The sequence below is a fragment of the Pristis pectinata genome, chromosome 6 (assembly GCF_009764475.1).
Source record: "Pristis pectinata isolate sPriPec2 chromosome 6, sPriPec2.1.pri, whole genome shotgun sequence".
NCBI classification, from domain to species: domain Eukaryota; kingdom Metazoa; phylum Chordata; class Chondrichthyes; order Rhinopristiformes; family Pristidae; genus Pristis; species Pristis pectinata.
This window is the reverse complement of record NC_067410.1, coordinates 16,509,600-16,534,867: the sequence shown is the minus strand read 5'-3', so window position 1 is coordinate 16,534,867 and position 25,268 is coordinate 16,509,600. Positions and strand designations below refer to the sequence as shown.

Below are 25,268 nucleotides of genomic sequence, written 5' to 3'. Positions count from 1 at the left end.
GTTACCATTTTCCCACGCTCGTCTTTTGTAAATAAAATCATTTACTGCCGGACTGTGTTCAGAGTCCTTGCTTTTGAGGCCCATCGAATCTGTTTTCTCACTCACGACATATGTATCCAGAAAGCATGTTGAGATACTACAATCAAGGTATATGATGACCTGGCAGGTCTTGGCACATCATGCAATTTCAAGCCAGTTTTTATCTTGAAAGGCATGAAACCATTTTAAGTTTTGAGCTGTATTGCTTGATTTGCTGATTATGTCCTTTATTACAGTGAATAGAACAAAGATCTTAACCGTAGGCTGTGGGAAAAATGCTTGATTAGATGTTAGATGGGGATAAGAGTTCCTTCTTAACCTAATCAACTGTTGCAGACATTGCAAAAGGTATACTTGAGATATGCAGACATTTTTCTTTCCATATTTAATTCCCATGGAACAGTCTGGCATGGAAAGTGAGAGTTCAAACAATGGTGGCAGGGAATGGTGTTCTGGCTGCTCATATGTAAGTAATTTTTCCACAATTATATTTATTTGAATTTATGGAGAAATATTCTCAATAGCAATTCTTGATTAATGTTTGAAAATCATGAAATTCTACAAAGACAGCCAAATCAGAATCAGAGGGTGATGCCGTCACACATGTTGAGACATGAGTTTTAACTTTAAAAACCTCAAAAAACACAAAAGGTTTACTTGGAAAAAAGGAACAATTTTTTATAGATAATTCTGTATCAGCAATAAATGTTAACCATGTTAAATGTATATTTTCATTCATTTTGCTTTAAGAATGTCATACAAAAGTTTCAAACAGCCGATATGAACTACTGACCAATCCCTTTGTGTTTTTTATTTTAGTAAAATGGTATGATATTGTATGCATCTTATCAGCATGACCTCATTTAATTTAATTGCAAAAACAGGCTGAAAGTTCACTAATGTCTTTTTTTTTCACTAACCAAAAATATCCAGTTTTGCTGAAAAATATTAAAAACTGAACAACCCTGAATAGAACTGAAAGTGAAAAAAAACAAAAAATTAAAGCTCTGTATGCTGTTTTATGTAGTTGATTATTAATAGAGCAGTTAGTCAAAGTAGAGATCAGAAATTGTTTCTGGGTCTCAGAAGAGATTACTGAGAGAGAAATCAAAAGTTGCAGATGGCTTAAAATATATGGGCCCAGACTTTGATGTGTTTTACCAGTAGTCCAGTGTGCAATTGTCAGCATTTATGCATGTAAGTATCTGTGGGTTTGGACTTCCATTCAAGTGTGCAAGTCCCACTCTTGCCAACTGATTTCCCCTGACAATTGCTTTAGTGCGTTTTGCCTCTTGACTCCATGTGGAGTCCAGTGGTGGAGCAGGAACTTCCCGAGTTTCCCAAGCACTTTCTAAGCTGGGGTCTAAGCTTTCAAATCCTGACATGATATCTGTGATACCATTCATCTGAATGATAATTGTACAGCTGTGTGGAAGAAATGCAAGAAGATATACATGTTTTTAATTATTTGTTTGCTTGAATTATTTAAGTGTTTTTTCAGTTGGTTATATTTTCAAAAAACTTTTTTTGTCATTATAAAATCTTCAATAGTTTCTAAATATTTCTGGATGTCAAAGCAAGGGTTGTGACAAGGCTGCCTGTCAGAGTGATTTTTGGAACGCAGAACGCAGAACAGTCACAACACAGAAACAGTCCCTTCGGCCCCTAATGTTGTGCCAAACTAATTAAGGTAATGACACCTAATCACTTCTGCCTGCACATAGTCCATATCCATCCATTCTCTGTGTATTCATGTGCCTATCTAAGAGCACCTTAAATGCCTCTATTGTATCTGCCGCCACTACCACCCTATTCCAGGCACCCACCACTCTCTGTGCGGGTGGGGGACACCTCCTTTGAACTTTCCCCCTCCCACCTTAAATGCCTGCCCTCTAGTATTAGACATTTCAACCCTGGGAGAAAGATACTGGCTGTCTAATCTATCTATGCCTCTCATAATTTTATAAAGTTTTATCAGGTCTCCCCTCAGCCTCCGCTGCTCCAGAGAAAACAACCCCAGTTTGTCCAACTTCTCCTTATAGCACATGTCCTCTAGTTCAGGCAGCATCCTGGTAAACCATTTCTGCACTCTCTCCATTGCCTCCACATCCCTCCTACAATGCAGCAGCCAGAATTTAATGCAATCCTGCAGATACAGCCTAACCAGAGTTTTATAAAGCTGCATCATAACTTCCAGATCCTGAACTCAATACCTCGACTAATAAAGGCTAGCAAGTCAAGTCGAGTTTATTGTCATATGAACAAGTACATGTATGCACAGGTGCAATGAAAAACTTACCTTCAGCAGCATCACAGGTACATAGCATCATATAAACAGCATTCACAAGAAAAGCATAAACTAAACATAAATTATACATAATTTTTACAAGAAAGAACACAATTAGAACCAAAATAAGTTCATTTTAGTGCAAAGGGATTATAGTGTTGCTAAACTGTAGTGATTATGGCTTTGCCAGTTGGTCCAAAAACTGAATGGTTGAAGGGAAGTAACTGTTCTTGAACCTGGTGGTGTGAGACTTAAGGTTTCTGTGCCTCCTGCCCAATGGTAGCTGTGAAAAGATGGCATGACCCGGATGGTGAGGATCTTTGATGATTGATGTTGCCTTCTTGAGGCAGCGCCTCCTGTATATACTACCAATGGTGGGGAGGGATATGTCTATGATGTATTGAACAGAGTCCACTACTCTTTGCAGTTTCTTACATTTCTGTGCATTCGAATTGCTGTACCAGACCATGATGCAACCAGACAGGATACTTCCAGCAGTACGTCCGTTAAAGTTTGTTGGGGTGTTTGGTGACAAACCAAACCTCCTTGCATGCCATGGAAGGCATGCCGTACACCTTCTTTACCACCCTAATGACTTGTGCAGCCACTTTCAGGGAGTTATGGACTTGGACCCCAAGATCCCTCTGCACACTAATGCTGTTAAGGTCCTGCCGTTAACTGTGTACATTTGATCTCCCAAAGTGCAAAACCTCACACTTGCCCGGATTAAACTCCATCTGCCATTTCTCTGCCCATATCTTCAACTGATCTATATCCCACTGTATTCTTTGACAACCTTCTGCACTATCCACAATCTTTGTGTCATTTGCAAGTGGAGTTGGTCCCACTCACGTTGATGGAGACCCATGTGCCACATGGGCTTCCACCTCTTGGCTCCAGGATGGCCTCAGCCAGTATCTGAACAGAGGAGTAGAGGCCAGTTGAAGATATTGTAAACCTGGAGAATTTTACTGTGTGTTTCGATGTACATGTGACTAATAAAGATATCTTAAATCTTAAAATGCTGAGTATTTACAATTAATACATTTGTGTAAAATCAAGAGCCAGTGATAATATTCTATAAGGTGAATTCAAGAGCAAGTTACTTCCAAGCTCACCCATTCCAAGGGCCAGTTTATTTTCTGTTACTGAAAATTTTGTAATCCTTTTCATGTTCATGCAGTATTTGCCCTTATTCCAAATTATGAATTGATTCAAGAGTTAACATGTGAAGGTACAATGATAAACGTATACTGAACTCTACCACTGCTTCTTAGCAGTCACTCTCAGGATGCTTCTTTGTGGATTCTGAGGTGGCTATTGAGGCCAGTGTAGGAGCCACAGACTTCCACAGATGGGGCAAGAGGTGGCCGACGGGGTGGGCATTGGATGGCATGTGAGGTGGTGCACCCCTTCTGCCATTTACACGGATTTTTGTGTGCTCCCAGTGCATGGCTTCAAGGTTCTCTCTACCATCTCAAATGACTACTCTTCACTTTGAGCAATCATATTCCAGAGATTCCCATTAGTTGATGGGGATTTTGCACTTCTTCAAGGAAGTCCTTGAGTACATCTTGGAATATTCTTCTCTGCCCACTTGGCATTCTACTCCCACAACAGAGCATGGAATGGAATGTCTGTTTCCGGTTTTGGGCATGCAAATAATGTTGGCCTGGAAGAGGAAGCTGACGTTGATTTAATTATTCTTCCAGTTAATTTGGAAGATTTTGTGGAAATAGCTTTGGTGCTATATTTTCCAGTGCGTTGAGATGCCTGCTGTAGATGGTCCAGGTCTCAGGAACACATAGTAGAGTGGCAATCACCGGTCCCTGAAAGACTTAACGCTACCACATTTTTGACCAGAGCTGGAGAATATGGAATCGGCAATTTAGGGGTGAAAACTCAGCCCTGGTGGATTTCACTTCACTGCAATTGTAGTGAGATTTCTTGGCTAAATCCTGTTTACATGTCAATGTTAATGTGGTGTAAAGTGGAAATCATTCTGTGCTGTGCTAAACTTAGGAGGTATCTGTGGTAAAAAATATAACAATGAGCCAAAGTCGTAAAGGGCACTACCATAGTGAAAAAGTATTTGGGAGATATTTAATTTAGTTTGTGTATTGGTATTGGTTTATTATTGTCACTTGTACCGAGGTACAGTGAAAAACTTGTCTTGCATACCGATCGTACAGGTCAATTCATTACACAGTGCAGTTACATTGAGTAAGTAGAGAGTGCATTGATGTAGTACAGGTTAAAAACAATAACAGTACAGAGTAAAGTGTCACAGCTACAGAGAAAGTGCAGTGCAATAAGGTGCAAGGTCACAACAAGGTAGATCATGTCCATCTCATTGTATAAGGGAACCGTTCAATAGTCTTATCACAGTGGGGTAAAAGCTGTCATTAAGTCTGGTGGTGCATGCCCTCAGGCACCCAACACGTTGCCATATATTGGTGTGAAGCATAATTTCAGATGAACCAAAGAATACATTTGAGCTAGATAATTTTGAACAAACCCCAATATAAGTAAGCAAATGTTCTCTTCTGCTGTATGGTTCTTTGAGTTTTATCCCTCCTCTGGCAAGCATGAAGTCACATTCCTTGCTGTTTGCAGTGAAGCTGCTTCCAGAATGGATTTTTAGTTTATGAATTTATAATGGCCAGCAGAAAGGAAACGCCGACTCATAGATCTTCACGGGATCAGTCTTGTCGTTAATTGAATGTGTGTCTAGGGAAAGATATTATTTTCTTTTTAAAAGGGAGCAGAGGTGTGTAATAGGATGCTATAGGGGTAAGAGTGGTATATTTCACACAGCCATTCCCTGGACTTCCCTTCCTTAATTGAGCTGCAGAACTCAGATGATCACAGCCATGGTTTCTGATCTCCCAGCAGAGTTCATATTCAGATATGGAGGCTATGTTATTTTCATTCATCCATTGAGCTGCTTGACACTTGGCTTGTGAGGTGGCCACTGGAGATCCAGGAATCCTGATTTTTGCTGTAGCCTCCTCTGCAAATTCTGACCCATTTGCAAATTCTTTCCTTGATCTTTTAACCTTGAGGAAAGCATCACTCGGTTATGCCCATCTTCATGATGATCATGATATGCAATACCTCCAGCTGTTCTTGCCTCTTCCAGCATGACCAATGCTCCTTGTCTGTTGTAGATGCAAACCTCAGCAATTCTTCTCTGGCCCTGGTGTGTGTACATTCCGAAGAAATCTTCCTCCATTTATACCCCTACATGGCCAAGGCAGGGAAAGTCCAGATGTAAGACATAGAGCATTTGTTTAAGGAATACTAAAGGGTCCTTGAAATGCCAGTTGTGTCCATGTGTGTTTGTCGATGTGACTAATACATAGTGAAAGCCTTGCCTCACATAGGCTTCACAGGTTTACATGTTACATGTCTGTGGAAAAGGACCCCCATTTAATGTGTCTGCTTACTTCCATGTACCAGATCATGCTTCTGGGTAGTCTCAGAGACTGTGAGGGATAATGTCCTGCTTGTGATACTGGGGGACCCAGCTTGGTGCATTTTGAGCCTCACATGGGTATGATTATCCTCCAATCAATTCATCTCTCTTGACCATATGGTGCAGACTGGCCAGTGTTTTCTTCCCATGTCCAGGCCTACTCAATTTCCAGAGAACTGGGATCAAACGCAATGACAACACCATCTCAATTGATGACAATTATATGCAATTGCCACCAAAGTTCATTTAACTAACTGACCTGGGCCCATGCCCACAGGAAAAAAAATCAAAAGAATATCACAGTTAAAACTATTGTGCTCAGGTATGAGGTGTTCCTTCTCACCTATTAGAAAATGATTGGATCCTGTCCAATGTTTCATATATTTATTTATCCTGTTACCAGTAGCTTTGTATTTCAAGGGAGAGCTTGATGCTACTTTCCCAATGTGTGTCCACATTGGTTGTGTTAGCTCACTAACCTGCTCAGTCCTTCCTCAATATGGTAAGAGAAGTGTGAAGAAGCTTATCAAGAAGCTCTTCACAGAATAAGATAATCTTTTATTCTTGGCAAAGACATAAAATATTTTGGAGCACCTGGGTTTTTAGGTCTCTGACAGAATCCCTGCTCCACCACACTTCCCTTAACAATCAACAGACAATCCTAGAAACTGCCTTTGTAACACAAGGAAGAGGCATTTTTCTGCAACCTAGAAGAAAACCTCTGGAGAAATAAATCACTTGATCTGCCCTCCTGTCCCAGCCAGAGCTCCAATTAGTAGATGAATGGTTGCCTTATTTGTATTTTGCTATTCGTGATTTAAACATTGATGTTTAAAACAGCCACTGTAAAAAGAAAAATAAGAGGAGTGAACTTACCGGCTCCCCCTCCCACCAGACACGCATAGTTTGTACACCTAATCTAGCTGTTTTTTAAGAATATGCTGGCTTACACTCTGAGTATTTAACAGCCTGGATCCCTGGGGTATAAGAATGTGGTTTATAATAAAGAATCAAAGGCAGGGTTACTGAGGAAACAAAAAAGTCTGTTTCGAGAGTGGAAAGCTTTGATTCAGTGGGCCTTGGGGTAGCAAGGCTCAGCTGGAAAATTCTGAGTGTGATGGCTATTGGAAATATTAGCCTTAGTCATTAAGTTTGGCAAAGCAAGTAATTGTGTTGTATTATGGTGTGAAACTTTCAACCGATGTAACTTTATAGAGACTTGGCAAACCCAAATGTATAAATCCATAAGATTTTTAAAGTTCAATTCCAACAGAATCATTGATGAAATGGAACAATGTGGAAGTTTCTTATATAAGCAAACCCAGAACTTCATTGTATTTAATTAGTTTTGAGTTTCCTTTTGCAAGTTATAAACTTAGCTCCTGTTACAAAAATAACAAATTGGAGGCATATCTACACACAGTCATTTCCTGAAACCTAACACTATCAAATAATTTGGGAATACTGAAACATAGACAGTGAATGGAAAAAGAGCATTTTAAACACAAAAGAACCACAGTACATTACCACAACTCTTCAGTCATTTCATGAGGCCAAGCACTCCTTGCAGCCTTTGTTAATTTTAGTCTGATCAGAGCCAAGAACAAACAAACGTCTGAAGAATTTCAGCAGTGACAAATGTTAAAAGCAGATGGACTGCATTTTTAAAGCTTGGTTTGCATTTAAAGATGCACTTTAGAAAGAATAAATTTATAGTTCATTCCTTGTGAAACTTGTGGGGAAGTAGAAGACTGCAATTACTACTTTTAATCATTTATCATTGAACATCCAGTACAAAGCTCCTGAACCTGAAATGTTATCTTTTAGGTCTGGTAGTATAGACAAAATACTTGCCTCTAATTAAAGGATGCATAAATTATAGTTGGTTGGTAATCATGTAAATCAAAATGGAGGCTTAGTGTATGTAGTTAAAATTCCAGTAAGGTTGTTGTTTTCTTGCATAACTTAGTTAAGGCAAAGAGATGATTGTCCACTGAGTTGGTAACTGGAACATTTTAATATAAATTTAATTTAATATACAAGTATATGTTGCCTTAGGAGGCAACAGCCAAGTTTGAATTCTTTATACTCAGATTCACAGGCAGCTTCAGCAGTATTTTAACCATACCACAGAAGCTTACTGCTCACTAGGGGGCTACTTGATCCATCCTGTCTATGTCAGCTCTTTAAAAGAGCTACTATCTGTAACTACTTCATGCCTCTCCTCTATGTGTTGCCATTTTTTTCCTTCCAGCATGTGACCAATTACTAGAAATAAGCAGCACTGACCTCTGTGATCCAACTAGACACTTTAATAAAATGTTCTTCAAAGTTTCTTTTTAAAGAAATAAAGCTGACCCAATTTGAAGTCAGTAGAATCTTTCCAACTCCAATGCAATCAGTGAAAATGATCTGCCTCAATTAGTCAAATTTTGTTTTTTTTTGGCTGTTAAGATTGACTATGACAAAAGGAAGTTCTTCAATTTTGGAGAAAAAAGTGATAATTGATAATACATGTCCCAAACTGTATTTAATACTGAACTGCTTGAGGACAGCACAATGGAAATAATATATGACAGGTTGAAAGAACCATTTCAAATGCAGTATCAGTAGAAAATAATGGAGATTTTTTTAAAATAATGGTTTAAAGATCAAAGAATCATGAAGCTGCACTGAAATACTGAAATCAGTCTATGGGTGGTCATACACATAACAAGCAATTGAAAGTTGGCAGCCTGTTTCACATTTTGTTTTACTTCCCCTTCCACAATTCACTTTCACTCATTCTGCATTTTCCTCCAAGGACAATTTTACCCCTTTGTACCAAAAACTGCTGATATTCATGTCAGAATTTAAGATAACCTTCAATTTTCACGTCATAAAAAATACTCACTATCTTGGGATTAAAGATTCCAGTCTTAAATGTATTTGAAAAAAAATTCAGTATGCATAATGCCTTTCACATTAAACCTCCCAAGTGTTCTTCACAGTTCAATGAAGGGAAAACATACTGAGACAAATAAAGAGATACCGAATGACAGAAATAAAGAAGTTTGCCAAAGCAGAGACACAAGAGAGACTGTAGATGCTGGAAATCTGGAACATCACACCTGAAATGCTGGAGGAACTCAGTAGGTCAGGCAGCATCTATTAGAGGGAAATGAACAGTGGACGTTTCGGGCTGAGACCCTTCATCAGGACTGGAAAGAAAGAGGGCAGAAGCCAGAATAAGAGGGGGGGGGGGGGAGACAGGGGAGGAACATGAGCTGGTGGATGATAGGTGAATCCAAGTGAGGGGGTATGGTAGGTAGGTGGGGGAGGGGGGAAGAGGGAATGATGTGAGAAGCTAGGATGCAATAGGTGGAAGAGGCAAAGAGTTGAACAAGATGGAATCTGATAGGAGAGGACAGTAGACCATGGAATAAAGGGAAGGAGGAGGGGAACCAGAGGGAGGAAGGTGTGGGTGATGGGCAGGTCGTGGGGGCGGGGGAGGGGAAAGAGAAGGGGTAAAGGGGCCAGAGGGATAAGGGAAAACTGAAGGGGGATGAGAAAAAAAGCAGGGTGCGTGGTGACTGGAAGTTAGAGAAATTGATGTTGATGCCGTCAGGTTGGAGACTACCAAGACAGAATATGAGGTGTTGTTCCTCTAATCTGTGTTTAGCCTCAAATTGGCAGTAGAGGAGGCCATGGACAGACATGTCAATGTGGGAATGGGAAGTAGAATTAAAATGGAAGGCCACCAGGACATCCTGGCTGTTCCAGTGGACGGAGTGAAGGTGCTTGATGAAGCAATCCCCCAATCTGCATTGGGTCTCACTGATGTAGAGGAGACTGCACCGGGAGCACCAGATGCAATAAATGACCCCGATGGATTCACAGGTGAAGTGCTGCCTCGCCTGGAAGGACTGTTTAGGGCCCTGAATGGTGGTGAGGGAGGAGGTGTAGGGACAGGTGTAGCACTTAGCATGGTTGCAGGGATAGGTACCTGGAGGGGGTTGGGTGGGGAGGGATGAGTAGACAAGGGAGTCACAGAGAGAGCGATCCCTGCAGAAAGCAGATGGTTGGATCCCGTTGGAGATGGCAGAAGTGACAAAGAATATGTTGAACCGAGAGACTGCCCACAACCTGTCACATTGAGCAAAAGGAGATGAGCAGTGAAGCACCACAGTCATTTTACAGGAGACCCCTGCATTATGACCACTTGGGTAATGGAAATTCTCCCTTACAGAATTCACAAATCATTACCCAAAAAATTGAGATACAGAATAAAGTTTGCTTTCACAGAATTTATGTGAGTAAAAGTAAATAAGTAAACACAAAATCTATTTTTTTTCAACTCAAGTTTCTTGGCACATGTGCAGATGAAGCGACTTTGCTTTACAGAAAATTGTGATATGTGTTTTTTCTAAGAATGCAACCCCCACCCCCACCCCCCATAACACAGGGGTCACCTGTATTGAGGAGGCATGCTGAAAGTCTCCATGGGCCTACTACAGAAAATTAAGATATGCTTAAGGCACAAGGGATTAGATACTGCTGAATGGCCCTTGCACATTTTCCTTCATAGAGTAAACCATTGTGGAGAATGAAAAGGGAGATATCAATTAAGTCTGGGACTAGGTTGAGGAGTTCGTAGGGGAAGAGAGGGCTTGCGCTTCAGAGTTAGGTGGCAGTCTGATTTTGTGGTTGGATTAGGGCTCAGGTTGGAGGTCAAGAGAATCAGATCTGGACCTCTGGGGGGTCAAAATGGTGAGTTTGCGCCAGAATAAGAGAGCATTCAGGGAACTACTCTTTCAATCTTTTTATTAATTTTCAAATTAATACAGATTAATACATATAATATTGGTAATTATACACATAATACAAAGAGATCGGGAGGACAATCATGACATAAATGATCATAAAGAATAAAAAATATATTCTAGGCCCCACGGTTTCTTGGTAAACGAATATATTACAAAAAAAAATCAAAAGGAGAAAGAAAAAGATTTATTATATAAAAAAAACCAAATCGAAAAAAAATTGTAAGTAATAAAACAAAACAGACTAAAAAAAATTTCAAAAGAAAAAAAAACTAGACTGATATTTCTCGATGAACAAAGAGCATTATTATGTCGTCAACTCCACTCCTCTAAATTCAAAGATTATTGAAAAGGGATCTATATCATATGAAAATATTGAATAAATGGACTCCAAACTTCCTCAAATTTAAGCAAAGAATCAACAGTGTCACTCCTAATTTTTCTAAGTTTAAACATGATATAGTTTGAGAAAACCATTGAAAAGTGGTGGGAGGTATTGGATCCTTCCATTTAAACGAAATGGATCGCTTGGCCATTAATGTAACAAAGGCAATTATACGACAAGCAGCAGCAGATAGGTGGCCAGATTCCATCATTGGTAACCCAAAAATTGCAATGATTGGGTGAGGTTGTAAATCAATATTCAATACAGTTGAAATAATGTTAAAAATGTCCTTCCAATATTTTTCTAAAAGAGGACAGGACCAAAACATACGTGTCAGGGAAGCCACCTCCGAATTACATCTATCACATATAGGATTTATATGGTGATAAAAACGGGCTAACTTGTCCTTCGACATATGGGTCCTGTGAACCACCTTACATTGTATCAAAGAGTGTCTGGCACACATTGAAGATGTATTAACTAATTGAAGAATTTTCTTCCATGTCTCTGTGGGTAAAAGTATCTGGAGTTCTCTTTCCCATCCATTCTTAATTTTATCAAGTGTCTCTGGATGTATTTTCATAATTAGATCATAAATTATTGCTATCAAGCCCTTCTGATAGGGCTTAAAACCTAAAATTTTTTCTGTAATTCTAATTTTATATGGAGTCGGAAAAGAAGGCATAGTATGGCATTCGGGGAACTAGAAGGTGATTGTAACATTGGTGCTAGACTCATGCAATTGGGAGGTGGTGGGTTGGGGTGTCAACAATCAAATATAGGTTGAGATCGCAAGTTGAATTGGAGGATGAAATCAAGGGTGTCATCAGGCATTTAGGGGAGGGGTAATTGAAAGCTCAGTAAGAACAATGGATGGGAATAATTGGTTTCATAGGAAAGGCTGGACTTTGACATTGAGGAAATGAGGTAAGTAAAGGAACCTAATTGTTCTGTGACTGCCCAATAAGTTGCATCTTAGAAGTATGTGATTTAATTCCCTGGGCAACGTTCTAAAGAAACTTTGTGTGAGAAATAATGTCATTCCTGCATCTTTGACACAACAATCAAATTGTTGGCACAATTTCTAAAAGGAAGTGCATAGTCATATTTCCAGAGTGGCAAAAATCAACTGGGAAACCCTCTCAGTTTTGTTTTGCTCAAGAAATAACTATTTTTCTTATACTTGCTGCTAAAAAGAGCCACATGGATGTCGGTAATTTTGTTTCTTATTGTTCAGTCACCAAAAACAGACCAAAGCAATTCAGGTAAGAAGTGAAGCTTGCATCTGGTTGACTCTGTAGGACAAGGGGCTGAACAGCAAGAAATAATTGACAAATTGAGTTTATGATTTGCAGGGGGCTTCTCGGAGGACAGTTACATATAAAGCATATGTATAAAATCAACCTTAGTCAATACAGTAGTGAGGTCATTCAACTTGATTGATGGGAATTACCCAATCATCCTGACTCTGGTTGGATATAGCGTCTTGACATGGAGCCTTATTTTTATTCATTGAAGGGAAGTGGGTGTCACTTTATAAAGAAGAGATTGTTTCTTGTTAACATTGCATCAGTCAATGAGTTGGAAGTGGAGTAGAGCATGTGACAAATTTAATAGTCTATTGTCCAAATTAATTTTGCTTAGAAAACTAAGTCCATTTAAAGAGCAGATGAAACAGAAACTGCAAAAAATTCTCTCAATAAAAGCTGGGTGATTTCTCCAGAAAAATGGAATGAGTGGAGGATAACTGCATCTAAAAATTATGAGCATGAAATCAATTTCGAATGCATATAGCAGTATGATCACCAAGTTTGATTGAAGGAGGAATTATCCAGAGTAGATAACAGATTATAAATTGGTTAAGCTTTGCTCATGTTGCTTATGATCGCATCTGAATTCTTTTAATGCTTTGGAATCCACTGCAGAACATCCTGGTGGCCTCTATCTGACATTTGCATAGAGAAATATCAGGAAGGTATCACAAGAGAGAGAACGTCACTATATTAAAGCTTTTTTTTAATAAAATTATTTATCTGAGTTCATTCCTGTCCTTGAAAATTTATAAATAGAGTGACCCAGGTGTTCAGGGACATAGTGGTATAGCTAGTAGAGCTGCTGCCTCGCAACTCCAGTAGCCTGGATTCAATCCTGACCTCTGGTACTGTCTTTGTAGAGTTGGCACATTCTCCCTGTGACCACATGGGTTTCCCTAGGTTCTCTGGTTTTCTCCCACATCACAAAGACATACAAGTTGGTAGGTTAATTAGCAACTATTAATTGCCCCTATTTTGTAGGTGAATGGTAGAATTTGGGGGAAGTTGATGAGAATATGGGGAGAATAGGTTGCAGGGAAAATTAGTGGCAAATGGGATTGCTCTGTAAACCAGCATAGAGTTGATGGTCCGAAATGTCTTCCTTTGTTGTAAGGAAATATGATAAATATATGGACATTGCCGTAAAAATAATGCTATGCCCTTTATTAGGGATGAAACTGAAGAGTAATATACAGCATTTACACACACACAACACACACACATGATGAACACATGCATGACAAACACACGCACAACAAAAACACAGTATTCATGCACAACAAACACACACGACATGCATGGTGAACACATGTGGCACACTCGCATGTGCAACACTCAAGAATGACACTCACGCATGCATGACAAACGTGCAATAATCACACACACATGACAAAGACAAACACAGTTAAACACAGAAATCAAGTAATTGTTGTCACTGGTGTCCTTCTCTAAGAACTGTACTACACTGGCAAAGCTCTAGGCTAAAGGTTCCCAAACTTCCAATTCTCCTATTCTGATTTGAGATGCAGTTTGGAAACATACAGAGGAGTATCCAGCAACAATAATGTCATAAAGATAGATTAACAGCCATTCAGAATAAAAAATTTTCAGACAGCAAACTAGGAAATAAAAATCAATTTTTAATACATTTTATAACATGTTACAGAGAGCAAAATGAATACTGCGACAAACACATGTAATTAAGGTGGAAGCTGAAATATCATAAACTATTTCTCGTTAACAAATCATAGAAGTAATAGACAGCATTCAGAGGAAATGATAGTCTAGACATATAGTTTATTTTTTCAGGCTCAGAGAAGTTGTTCAAGATTCAATTACTTCCAGAGAACAAAACTAAACATCTACAATGGTTTGTGCAGCAAGAATGGGACATTAAAAATTAAGGTTAATTGTATCTACAAGAATGTAAAAGCACTCCTGTGGAGAAACAGGATAACTGTGAATGTGCAAACAGTAAAAATTGGTGTCAGTTTCACAAAGTAATGACAGCAAATGTTGACAGTTTTGCCATTACTTCAGCTGCAAAATTCAAGCCATTATGTTATTTTCAGGTCTGTTTCAGGTCTGTGAGCCATTTACATTACTCCACCTAGTGACCCTTTGAAGAATTGGTAGACCGGAGCAGTGGGCAGTCCTCAGACCTACAGTTTTCCAAAGGAGCTGTAAATAATTTCAAGTATAAGAAATATAAGTAATCTGAACATCTATTTTTGTATTCCATAAATTGTATTGTATGTGGAGGGAGGTACAATGGCACAGCTAGTACAGCTGCTACCTCACAGCTCCAACAATCTGGGCTCAATCCTGATCTCTGGTACTTTCTCTCTGTTTCCTCCGGGTGCTCTGGTTTTCTCCCACATTCTTTCGCTTCCCCAGTATTGACTGGGATTGCATTAGTGTAAGGGGCCTAGGTGGGATGGAATTTGTTAAATACATCCAGGAGGTGGGGGGGGGGGGGGGGGGGAGGTGTACTTGACCTTACTTTAGGGAAAGAGGATGGGTCTCTGGAGGAATCCTTTGAAAACAGTGACCACAATTTGGTAAGTTTTAAGGTAGCCAAGGAAAAGCGTAGTTGAACCTGGAGTTAAGGTCTTTAAATGGGTGAGGGCTGACTTCAATAGTATAAGACTGGATCTGGCGAAAGTAGAGTGGGAACAGCCATTGGAGGGAAAAACGACATCTGAAAAATGGGAGGTATTTAAGAACAAAATAGTAAGAGCTCAGAGAAGGCATGCCTCTGTAAGGGTAAGAAGCAAAGATGGTAGGATTAGGGAACCCAGATTAACAAAGGAAATTGAAGGTTTGATCAGGAAAAAAAGAAGCAAATGTCAGGACTGGGAAATTGTTCAAGTGGGTCCTTTGAGGTCTATAGGGGATATAGGAGAGACCTGAAGAGAGCAGATGGGGAGAAAGGGGAAGGGGACATGAAATTGCCCTGGCCAACAGAATTAAAGAAAATTCCAAAACAAGCAAGAGGGCAGTTAGGGAAAGAGTAGGGCCCCTCTGGGACTAAAAGGGAAGTCTTTGTGTGAAGTTAGGGGATACGTGTGGTGTCCTGAATGAATACTTCACATCAGTTTTCACCTGGGATAAGGATGGGGAAGATTGAGAGTTAGGGGAGGTGTACGCTGATAGATTGGAACATATGTGTATCAGGAAAGAGGAAGTCTTGGAGAAATTGACAGATAATAAGGTGGACAAATCCCCAGGGCCTGATGAAATCTATCCCAGGGTGTTATGGGAAACAAGGGAAGAGATTGCTGGGGCTCTGGAAGAGATTATTGCATCATCTTTAGCCACGGGTGAGGTATCCAAAGACTGGAGGGCAGCTAATGTTGTTCCCCTATTCAAGAAGGCAGCAAGGATAAGCCTGGAAACCACAGACCGATGGGCCTTATATCTGTAGTAGAGAAGCTACTGGAGAAAAGTTCTTAGGGATGACGTTTATGATCATTTGGAAAGGTAGGTGTTGATTTGGGGGAGTGAGCCTGGTCTTGTGCAGGGGAAATCCTGCCTAATTGATAAGCTGGTTTATTATTGTCACATGTACCGGGGTACAGTGGAAAAACTTGTCTTGCATACCATTCATACAGATCAATTCATTACATAGTGCATTGAGGTAGTACAGGATAAAACAATAACAGAACACAGAATAAAGTGTAACAGCTACAGAGAAAGTGCAGTACAGGTAGACAATAAGGTGCAAAGTCGTAATGTGGTAGATTGTGAGGTCAACAGTCCATCTTATCATATTAGGGAACTGTTCAATAGTCTTATAACAGAAGGATAGATGCTGGTGGTACATGCTTTCAGGCATTTGCATCTTCTGCCCAAGGGGAGAGGGGAGAAGAGAGAATGTCCCAGGTGGGTGGGGTCTCTGATTATGCTGGCTGCTTTACTGAGGCAGCGAAACGTATAGACAAGAGTCCATGGAGCAGAGGCTGGTTTCCGTGATGTGCTGAGCTATGTCCACAACTCTCTGCAGTTTCTTGCGGTCCTGAGCAGATCAGTTGCCATACTGAGCTGTGATGCATCTGGATAGGATGCTTTCTATGGTACATAAATAAAAATTGGTGAAGGTCAAAGGGGACATGCCAAATTTGTTTAGCCTCCTGAGGAAATAGAGGCACTGGTAAGCTTTCTTGGCTGTGGCTTCTACGTGGTTTGACCAGGAAATGGTATTGGTGATGTTCACTCCCAGGAACTTGAAGTTCTCAACCCTCTTGATCTCAGCACCATTAATGTAGACAGGAGCATATACACCGCCCCCCTTCCTGAAGTCAATAACCAGCTCTTTTGTTTTGCTGATATTGAGGGAAAGGTTGTTGTCATGACACCATGTCAGTAAGCTCTCCATCTCCTTCCTGTACTCCAACTTTTCGTTATTTGAGGTACGGCCCACTACAGTGGTATCATCTGCAAACTTGTAGATGGGGTTAGAGCAGAATCTGGTCATGCCAAACTTCTAAGAAAATTGATGAAGGCAAATTGGTAGATGTGGTATACGGACTTTTACAAGACCTTTGACGAGGTTCCGCATGGTAGGCTGATCCAGAAATGTAGAACATATGGGATCCGAGGTGCTTTGGCAAACTGGATCCAAAATTGGCCTTGTAATAGGAGGCAGAGGGTAGTGGTGGAGGATTGTTTTTCTGACTGGAAGTCTGTAACTAGTGAAGTACCGCAGGGATTGGTGCTGGGACCTTTGTTGTTTGTCATATATATAAATCCCTTGGATGAGAATGTCTGTGGTCTGACTGGTAAGTTTGCAGATGACACAAAAATTGGTGGAGTTGTAGATAATGAAGAAGGTGGTGAAAGAATACAGATATATCTATATACTGGCAGGACATACACAGTAAATGGCGGGGACCTTTGGAGTATTGATTACAGAAGGACCTTGGAGTGCTAACTTCATAGTTTGCCGAAAATGACGACACAGGTGGATTGAATAGGATAGTGAAGAAGGCATTTAGCTTGCTTGCCTTCTTAGGCAAGGGTATTGAGTATATGAGTTGGGACATCATGTTGCAGCTGTATAAGACACTGGTTATACTGCACTTGGAATATTGTCTGCAGTTCTGGTTGCCACTCTATAGAAAGGATATGGTAGCAGTAGAAAGAGTGCAGAAGAGATTCACCAGGTTGTTGACTGGAATGGAGGGCTTTAGTTACAAGGAGAGATTAGATAGACTGGGATTGTTCTCACTGGAGCGCAGGAGGCTGAGAGGTGACCTTTCAGAGTTTTATGAAATTATGAGGGGTATAGATAGGGTAGATAATGTAAGTGGGTGCTTGATGGTCAGTGTGGAACCGGTGAGCCAAAGTGCCTGTTTCCGTACCATGTGGCTCTATGACTCCCTGACTCGATGCAGATGAACAAAGCTATATAATTTCCATCGCTCTTCTTCCCTTTGTATGAAAGAAACTTCCTGATTTTATTCTTGTATTCCTGAGCTCTGATTTTAAAATTATGCCATCCATTCTTGATTTTTGTAAAACAAGAAAAAGTTTCTCTGTCTATATCTTATCAAATCCTGACAACATTTTAAAGACTTTTCAATCTTCTCGACTCAAGGGAATGCAAACAAAAGCAAGAAAGCTTCCCCCATAATTTATCCTTAAAGGCTATTAATGAATCTAGTATATCTATGCTGCAACTTTTCAAAATATATCCTTTATAAGGTGAGGCACCCAAGCTAAAAACACAATCTGACTAAGGGTCTATAAATATGAAGCATTACTTCCTGCTATTTGCACTCAGACCCCCTTGAGATAAGGACAAAGCTCCTTTAGCCTTTTGTACTGATTTTTGCAATTGTCTAGCAGCTTTTAATGATTTTTCCACTTGAACTAACAGAACTCTGCTGCTGCACATTTCCTTATTTCTAATCATGTAGAAAACACTCTGATTTATCTCTCTTGGGTCTAAAGTGGGTTGCCTCATATTAACCTACATTGAACTCCATCTGGCATAATTTATTTTTCATCTGCTGACTTAATCCATTTCCCTTACAAACATTTGCTTCCATATGCTCTATTTTCAGTCTCTTCTGCTTTGGAGCCAACCACTTGGATGTATAACTCTCTAATCATTCTCCATGTACACTCTATTCCTTTAGCTAAGTTTTTAGCTATTACAGTAAAATGTTAAACAGAACAGATCCCTGAGGAAAGTCTCTTGTCACATATTGCTAATCAGATTACATTCTCCTCACACTCCACTCTATTTCCTTTGTCAGGAAGTTATTCTCAAACCACCAATAATCTATCCACAGTACTACGCCATATCATTTTTGCAAATATATTCATTAGTAGTTTGCTAAGACAGCTAAGTTTTATCTTACAGGTTTATAACATTTCTCAGATTATGAACGTTCGTAAGCAAGATGTGGATCAGTAGGAGTTAAATTGCTGGCTTTTGGAGGAACACATGGCAAGTCCTTAACATAATTGGACAAACGTGCTCCTCCTTGCTCCCCGTCACTTGCACATACTCTGATAACTAATGATACATTGCCATAGGTAAATTACGTAGAGTTCTACAAAATATTACTATATCAAAACATTAAAACTAAGAGTACTATAATTCAGTCTGTGTGTGGAGAGTTGGTCTCCAACATTTGGTAAAAGGATAATGAGGTTTTTATGGTTTTTAGAAGGTCGGCACTGACAGTTACTGACTTCAAAAAATTATTGGCAATTATGATGATTTATTTAAATTCAGAGGATTGGATGTGTTAGTATGATATATAAAGATGATATTCAAATGGTTATTAATACTAGAGTTAAAATTGGATCCTGCATGCACATTTGCCAAGTTAAGTTTGTTCAGTTTCTGCCTGAGAAACCTTAAAAATCTAAACAGATAAGGAAAATATAGGTAAAATGCAGACACCTATGTTCGACCATTGTCTGTTGACTACAGCTCTGCCTTCAATACAATAGAACATAGAACATTACAGTACACTACAGGCCCTTCGGCCCACAATGTTGTGCCAACATTTTATCCTGCTCTAAGATCTATCTAACCCTTCCCTCCCACATAGCCCTCCACTTCTCTATCATTCATTTGTCTATAATTGTCATTCTCTATAATTCCAACTCATCTCCAAACTCCCAGACCTGGGACTCAATACCGTCCTTTGCAACTAGATCCTTGACTTCCTGACCAACAGACCACAATCAGTAAGGATAGGCAGCAACACCTCCACCACGGTTATTCTCGACACTTGTGCCCCACAAGGCTGTGTCCTCAGCCCCTTACTTTACTCCCCATGTACTCATGACTGTGTGGCCAGATTCTGCTCTAACTCCATCTACAAGTTTCCAGATGATTCCAGCGTATGGGCTGTATCTCAAATAACGATTAGTAAGATGACATGACCTCACAGTCTACCTTGTTATATCTAACTGTAACACGTTTTTCTGCATTCTGTTATTGTTGGTATTGGTATTGGTTTATTATTGTCACTTGTACCGAGGTACAGTGAAAAACTTGTCTTGCATACCGATTGTACAGGTCAATTCATTACACAGTGCAGCTACATTGAGTCAGTACAGAGTCCATTGATGTAGTACAGGTAAAAACAATAACAGTACAGAGTAAAGTGTCACAGCTACAGAGAAAGTGCAGTGCAATAAGGTGCAAGGTCACAACAAGGTAGATTGTGAGGTCATAGTCCATCTCTTTGTATAAACATTATATTGTTTTACCTTGTACTACCTCAATGCACTGTTATAATGAATTGATCTGTATGCAAGACAAGTTTTTCAGTGTACCTTGGTACATATGATAATAATAAACCAATTTACCAGATGTTTAGAACGAATAATCTTCAGATGGAGGAGAACATTGCAGCATATTGGAAAATGGACCACTTTTCCTCTGTACTTTGAGAGGATTGTGAGAATGGTATCAGATTTGACCCAGAGAAGTGCTCAGTACCACAACCCATTACCTGCATGAGGACAGACCATTTCCAGGTCCTCAATGTTACCTAACCTTGCCCCTGCCTTGGCCAATCTGATCTTGAAACATTCTTTCTTGCATTTGCTGGCTCTTAACCTGATTTTTCTGAGGTCACCCTTGTTCTGCTCACAGTCAGTTTGAAGTCCTTTGCTCAATGACCTAAAATAGCTTCCATTTAAGCCATGCCTCCATCTTAAATTCTCAGACTTGTTTTCAAATTACTCTGTGATCTCATTCAGTCCTACCTCTTTTATCTTCTATAACCATCAAAGAATCCTCCTATTCTGGCATCTTTGGTATCTCTGATTTGAATCGCTGCACTTTTGGCCACTGGGGCTTCAGCTGCCATGGCTAAAAGTGCTGGGTTTTCCTCTCTAAATCTGTCTTACTACTACTCCTTCCCTTAGATGCTCTTTGCAGCCCACCTCTTTGACCACACCTTTGCCCAAATATCTGCCTATGGCCTCAATGTCAAAATTTAATAATGCCTCAGAACCTTTTACCATGTTAAAAGTGTGACCTAAATATAAGTTGTTGTTGTGCCATCTGATTCTGTTTTAGTGACTTTTTCTTATGTGCATGAAAATGTCTTGAAATTAATTCACTGTATCTATTATTTGCTGTAGTGTTTACTCGCTAGTTTCCTAGTGCCTTGTTGCCACTACAAAATTCAGTATGGTATGAATCTCTGATTCATGATGGATAAATTCTTCACACTAAAGCAGCAGTAATTACTTTTGTGTGTGGTAGTGAAATGGTTAACAGCCTAGCAATCCAGAGGCTGGACTATGATCCAGAGGCTGGACTATGTTCAAACCCTACCATGGGCAATAAGTAAATCCTATCCAAAGTAATGAATGGTGCCCTCACCAATGAAGCCCACATTTCACGAATGAATGAAAAGACACTATGACAGTCACTGATGGACACTACGAGGTTGAATACAATGAAATATTTTATGCCAACAGGTTTATATTGGAAACATGGTGTTCGATTTCCAGATGGTAAAATCGGTCCACCTCGCCCACAACAACAATCCATGCAGTTCCACCTCTGTCCTGTCCAGCCACTATCGATGCTAGTTACTCCAGCCATAGTCTTGCCAACAGTTCCTAGGAATCCTGAGGACAGCCCAACTTCTTAAAATGAGTGGCCCATGAAGTTATCCAGGGAAACAGATGGGATTCAGGAGAAGTGCTGCTATGTCTGAAGACCTATGATAGGACTGGAATCTTTCCACTGTCTGCCTAGGTCCCCAGAAAGCACCTAACTTTGGGCCTTGGATCTAAAACCAACTCAAAGCTAGACCCTGAACCAGAGACTAGAGCACGGAGAGAGTGGGAGATCAACATGAACTATGGCAATTGTATCTTGGAACTGGAGACCCAACTGATCTGGGACAGGAAACCCAAGGATGAGATATCCAAGGACCCAGTCTAATTTTCTGGGCCTGAGTGAAAAGTCCAACATTTTATTCTCCCCACATTCCTCTTAATTCCCCCAGATTCTACAACTCACCTACACATGAGTGGCAGTTTTCAGTGGCCAATCAACCTACCATCCCATACACCTTTGGGATGTGGGCGGAAACCAGAACACCTGGCTGAAACCCAGGCTTCACAGGGAGGATGTGTAAACTATACATAGCACCAGAGGTTGTGATTGAACTCTGATCACTGGTGCTGTGAGGCAGCAGCTCTATTAGCTGCACCACGGTGTCACCCATCTTGCCATCCCTGCAAAGAAAAGTTGTGCAATTAAAACTACAGCATTTTCTCCTTTAGTGATCTTGAGTGAAGGATTTTGCCGATAAATTGTAAAATATATTCCCTCAATAAAGAGAAGGAATCCAATTGAGCTAATTTTTGTAATTCTGTCAAGACTAATTATTTAGTGAATAACTTTTTAAAGTGCTACTTTACTCAAAGAATAATATAGATGAATTGCTTATTAAGATTTACTGCAGGGCTTTAGAACATAGAAAAACTACAGCACAATTCTGGCCGTTCAGCCCACAAATCTGTGCCGAACATGTCCCTACCCTAGAAATTACTAGGCTTACCCATAGCCCTCTATTTTTCTCAGCTCCATGTACCTATCCAACAGTCTCTTAAAAGACTTTATCGTATCCGCCTCCACCACCATTGCCGGCAGCCCATTCCACACACTCACCACTCTCTGAGTAAAAAACTTACCCCAGGCATCTCCTCTATACCTACTCCCCAGCACCTTAAACCTATGTCCTTTTGTGGCCACCATTTCAGCCCTGGGGAAAAGCCTCTGACTATCCACCCGATCAATACCTCTCATCATCTTATATACCTCTATCAGGTCCCCCCTCATCCTCCATCGCTCCAAGGAGAAAAGGCCGAGTTCCCTCAACCTGCTTTCATAAGGCATGCTCCGCATTCCAGGCAGCATCCTAGTAAGTCTCTTCTGCACCCTTTCTATGGCTTCCACATCCTTCCTGTAGTGAGGCGACCAGAACTGAGCACAGTACTCCAAGTGGGGTCTGACCAGGGACCTATATAGCTGCAACAATACCTCTCGGCTCCTAAATTCAATTCCCCGATTGATGAAGGACAATACACCATATGCCTTCTAAACCACAGAGTCAACCCGCACAGCCGTTTTGAGCGTCCTATGGACTCGGACCCCAAGATCCCTCTGATCCTCCACACTGCCAAGAGTCCTACCATTAATACTATATTCTGCCATCATATTTGACCTATCAAAATGAACCACTTCACACTTATCTGGGTTGAACTGCATCTGCCACTTCTCAGCCCAACTTTGCATCCTATCTATGTCCCTCTGTAACCTCTGACAGCCCTCCAAACTATCCACAACACCCCCAACCTTTGTGTCGTCCGCAAACTTACTAACTCACCCCTCCACTTCCTCATCCAGGTCATTTATAAAAATCACAAAGAGCAAGGGTCCCAGTACAGATCCCTGAGGTACACCACTGGTCACCGACCTCCACTCAGAATACGACCCTTCAACAACCACTCTTTGCCTTCTGTGGGCCAGCCAGTTCTGGATCCACACTGCAATGTCCCCTTGGATCCCATGCTTCCTTACTTTCTCAATAAGCTTTGCATGGGGTACCTTATCAAACGCCTTGCTGAAATCCATATACACTACATCTACTGCTCTCCCTTCATCGATGTGCTTAGTCACATCCTCAAAAAATTCAATCAGGCTCGTAAAGCAGGACCTGCCCTTGACAAAGCCATGCTGACTATTCCTAATCATGTTATATCTCTCCAAATGTTCATAAATCCTGCCTCTCAGGATCTTCTCCATTAGCTTACCAACCACTGAGGTAAGACTCACCGGTCTATAATTTCCTGGGCTATCCCTATTCCCTTTCTTGAATAAGGGACCAACATCCGCAACCCTCCAATTTTCCAGAACCTCTCCCGTCTCCATTGACGATGCAAAGATCATCGTCAGAGGTTCCGCAATCTCTTCCCTCGCCTCCCACAGCAGCCTGGGGTACATCTCATCTGGTCCCGGCGACTTATCCAACTTGATGCTTTCCAAAAGTTTCAGCACCTCCTCTTTCCTAATATGTATATGCTCAAGCTTTTCAGCCCACTGCAAGTCCCTACTACAATCCCCCAGATCTTTTTCCGTAGTGAATACTGACGTAAAGTATTCATTAAGTACCTCTGCTATTTCTTCCAGATCCATACACACTTTCCCATTGCTGCACTTAATAGGCCCTATTGTTTTGCATCTTATCCTCTTGCTTTTCACATACTTGTAGAATGCCTTGGGCTTTTCCTTAATCCTGCCCGCCAAGGCCTTCTCAATCCCCCTTCTGGCTCTCCTAATCTCCTTCTTAAGCTCCTTCCTATTAGCTTTATACTTTTCGAGATCTCTAACATTACCTAGCTCTCTGTACCTTTTGTAAGCTTTTCTTTTCCTTTTGACTAGATTTATTATAGCCTTTGTACACCACGGTTCCTGTATCCTCTCGTGACTCCCCTGTCTCAGTGGAACATGCTTATGCAGAACTCCACACAAGTATCCCCTGAATATTTGCCACATATCTTCCATACTTTTCCCTGAGAACATCTGTTCCCAATTTAATCATCCAATTTCCTGCCTGAGAGCCTCATAGTTCCCTTTACTCCAAGTAAACGCCTTTCTAGTCTGTCTGTTCCTACCTCCTTCCAGTGCTAACATAAAGGAGATAGAATTATGATCACTATCACCAAAATGTTCACCCACTGAGAGATCTGACACCTGACCAGATCGGGACTTCGGGACAGATAAGTTTTTCTTCTCTTTTTTTATAGGGTTTTTATTATAAGGTTTAGTTTTATAAGGTTCTTTTTTATAAGTTTTTATATAAATCTTAATCAGGAATAGTGGGGACTGGACTGCGCAGGCGTGTGACGTCAGCAGGTAAGGCGCGGGCAGATTAAAAAGCAAACTGGCATATCCAGCAGGCAGCGTCGGAGCGGGTAGCAGAGTGTTTTGGGCTTTGGTTCAAGGGGCTTCGGCGTAAAGAGGCGAGGAAAGGTAGGTGACTTGAGTTAAGAAAGTAGTATGAGTGCGGTTTCCTGTACTTGGTGTCAGATGTGGGAGTTCCCAGAGTCTCCCTGCCTCTGGGAAGGCTACATTTGCACCAGGTGTGTCGAGCTGCAACTCCTGAGGGACCGTGTTAGGGAACTGGAGATGCAGCTCAATGACCTTCGTCTGGTCAGGGAGAATGAGGAGGTGATAGAAAGGAGTTATAGGCAGGTGGTCACACTGGGACCACGGGAGTCAGGCAAGTGGGTCACAGTCAGGAGGGGGAAGGGGAAGAGTCAGGTACCAGAGAGTACCCCTGTGGCTGTACCCCTTGAGAATAAGTACTCCTGCTTGAGTACTGTTGGGGGAGACAGCCTACCTGGGGGAAGTGACAGTGGCAGTGTCTCTGGCACAGAGTCCAGCCCTGTGGCTCAGAAGGGTAGG

General features: G+C 40.8%; 1 protein-coding gene across 1 annotated transcript in view; it reads right to left on the bottom strand.

The window, feature by feature from the left end:
* Positions 1–7,405, bottom strand: part of ecm2 (extracellular matrix protein 2, female organ and adipocyte specific) — a 30,362-nt gene extending 22,957 nt beyond the window's left edge. The window contains exon 1 of the mRNA XM_052017593.1: positions 7,332–7,405. The gene's annotated coding sequence lies outside the window, so the exon portion shown is untranslated. The remainder of the gene's footprint in view (positions 1–7,331) is intronic.
* Positions 7,406–25,268: the final 17,863 nt, after the last annotated feature.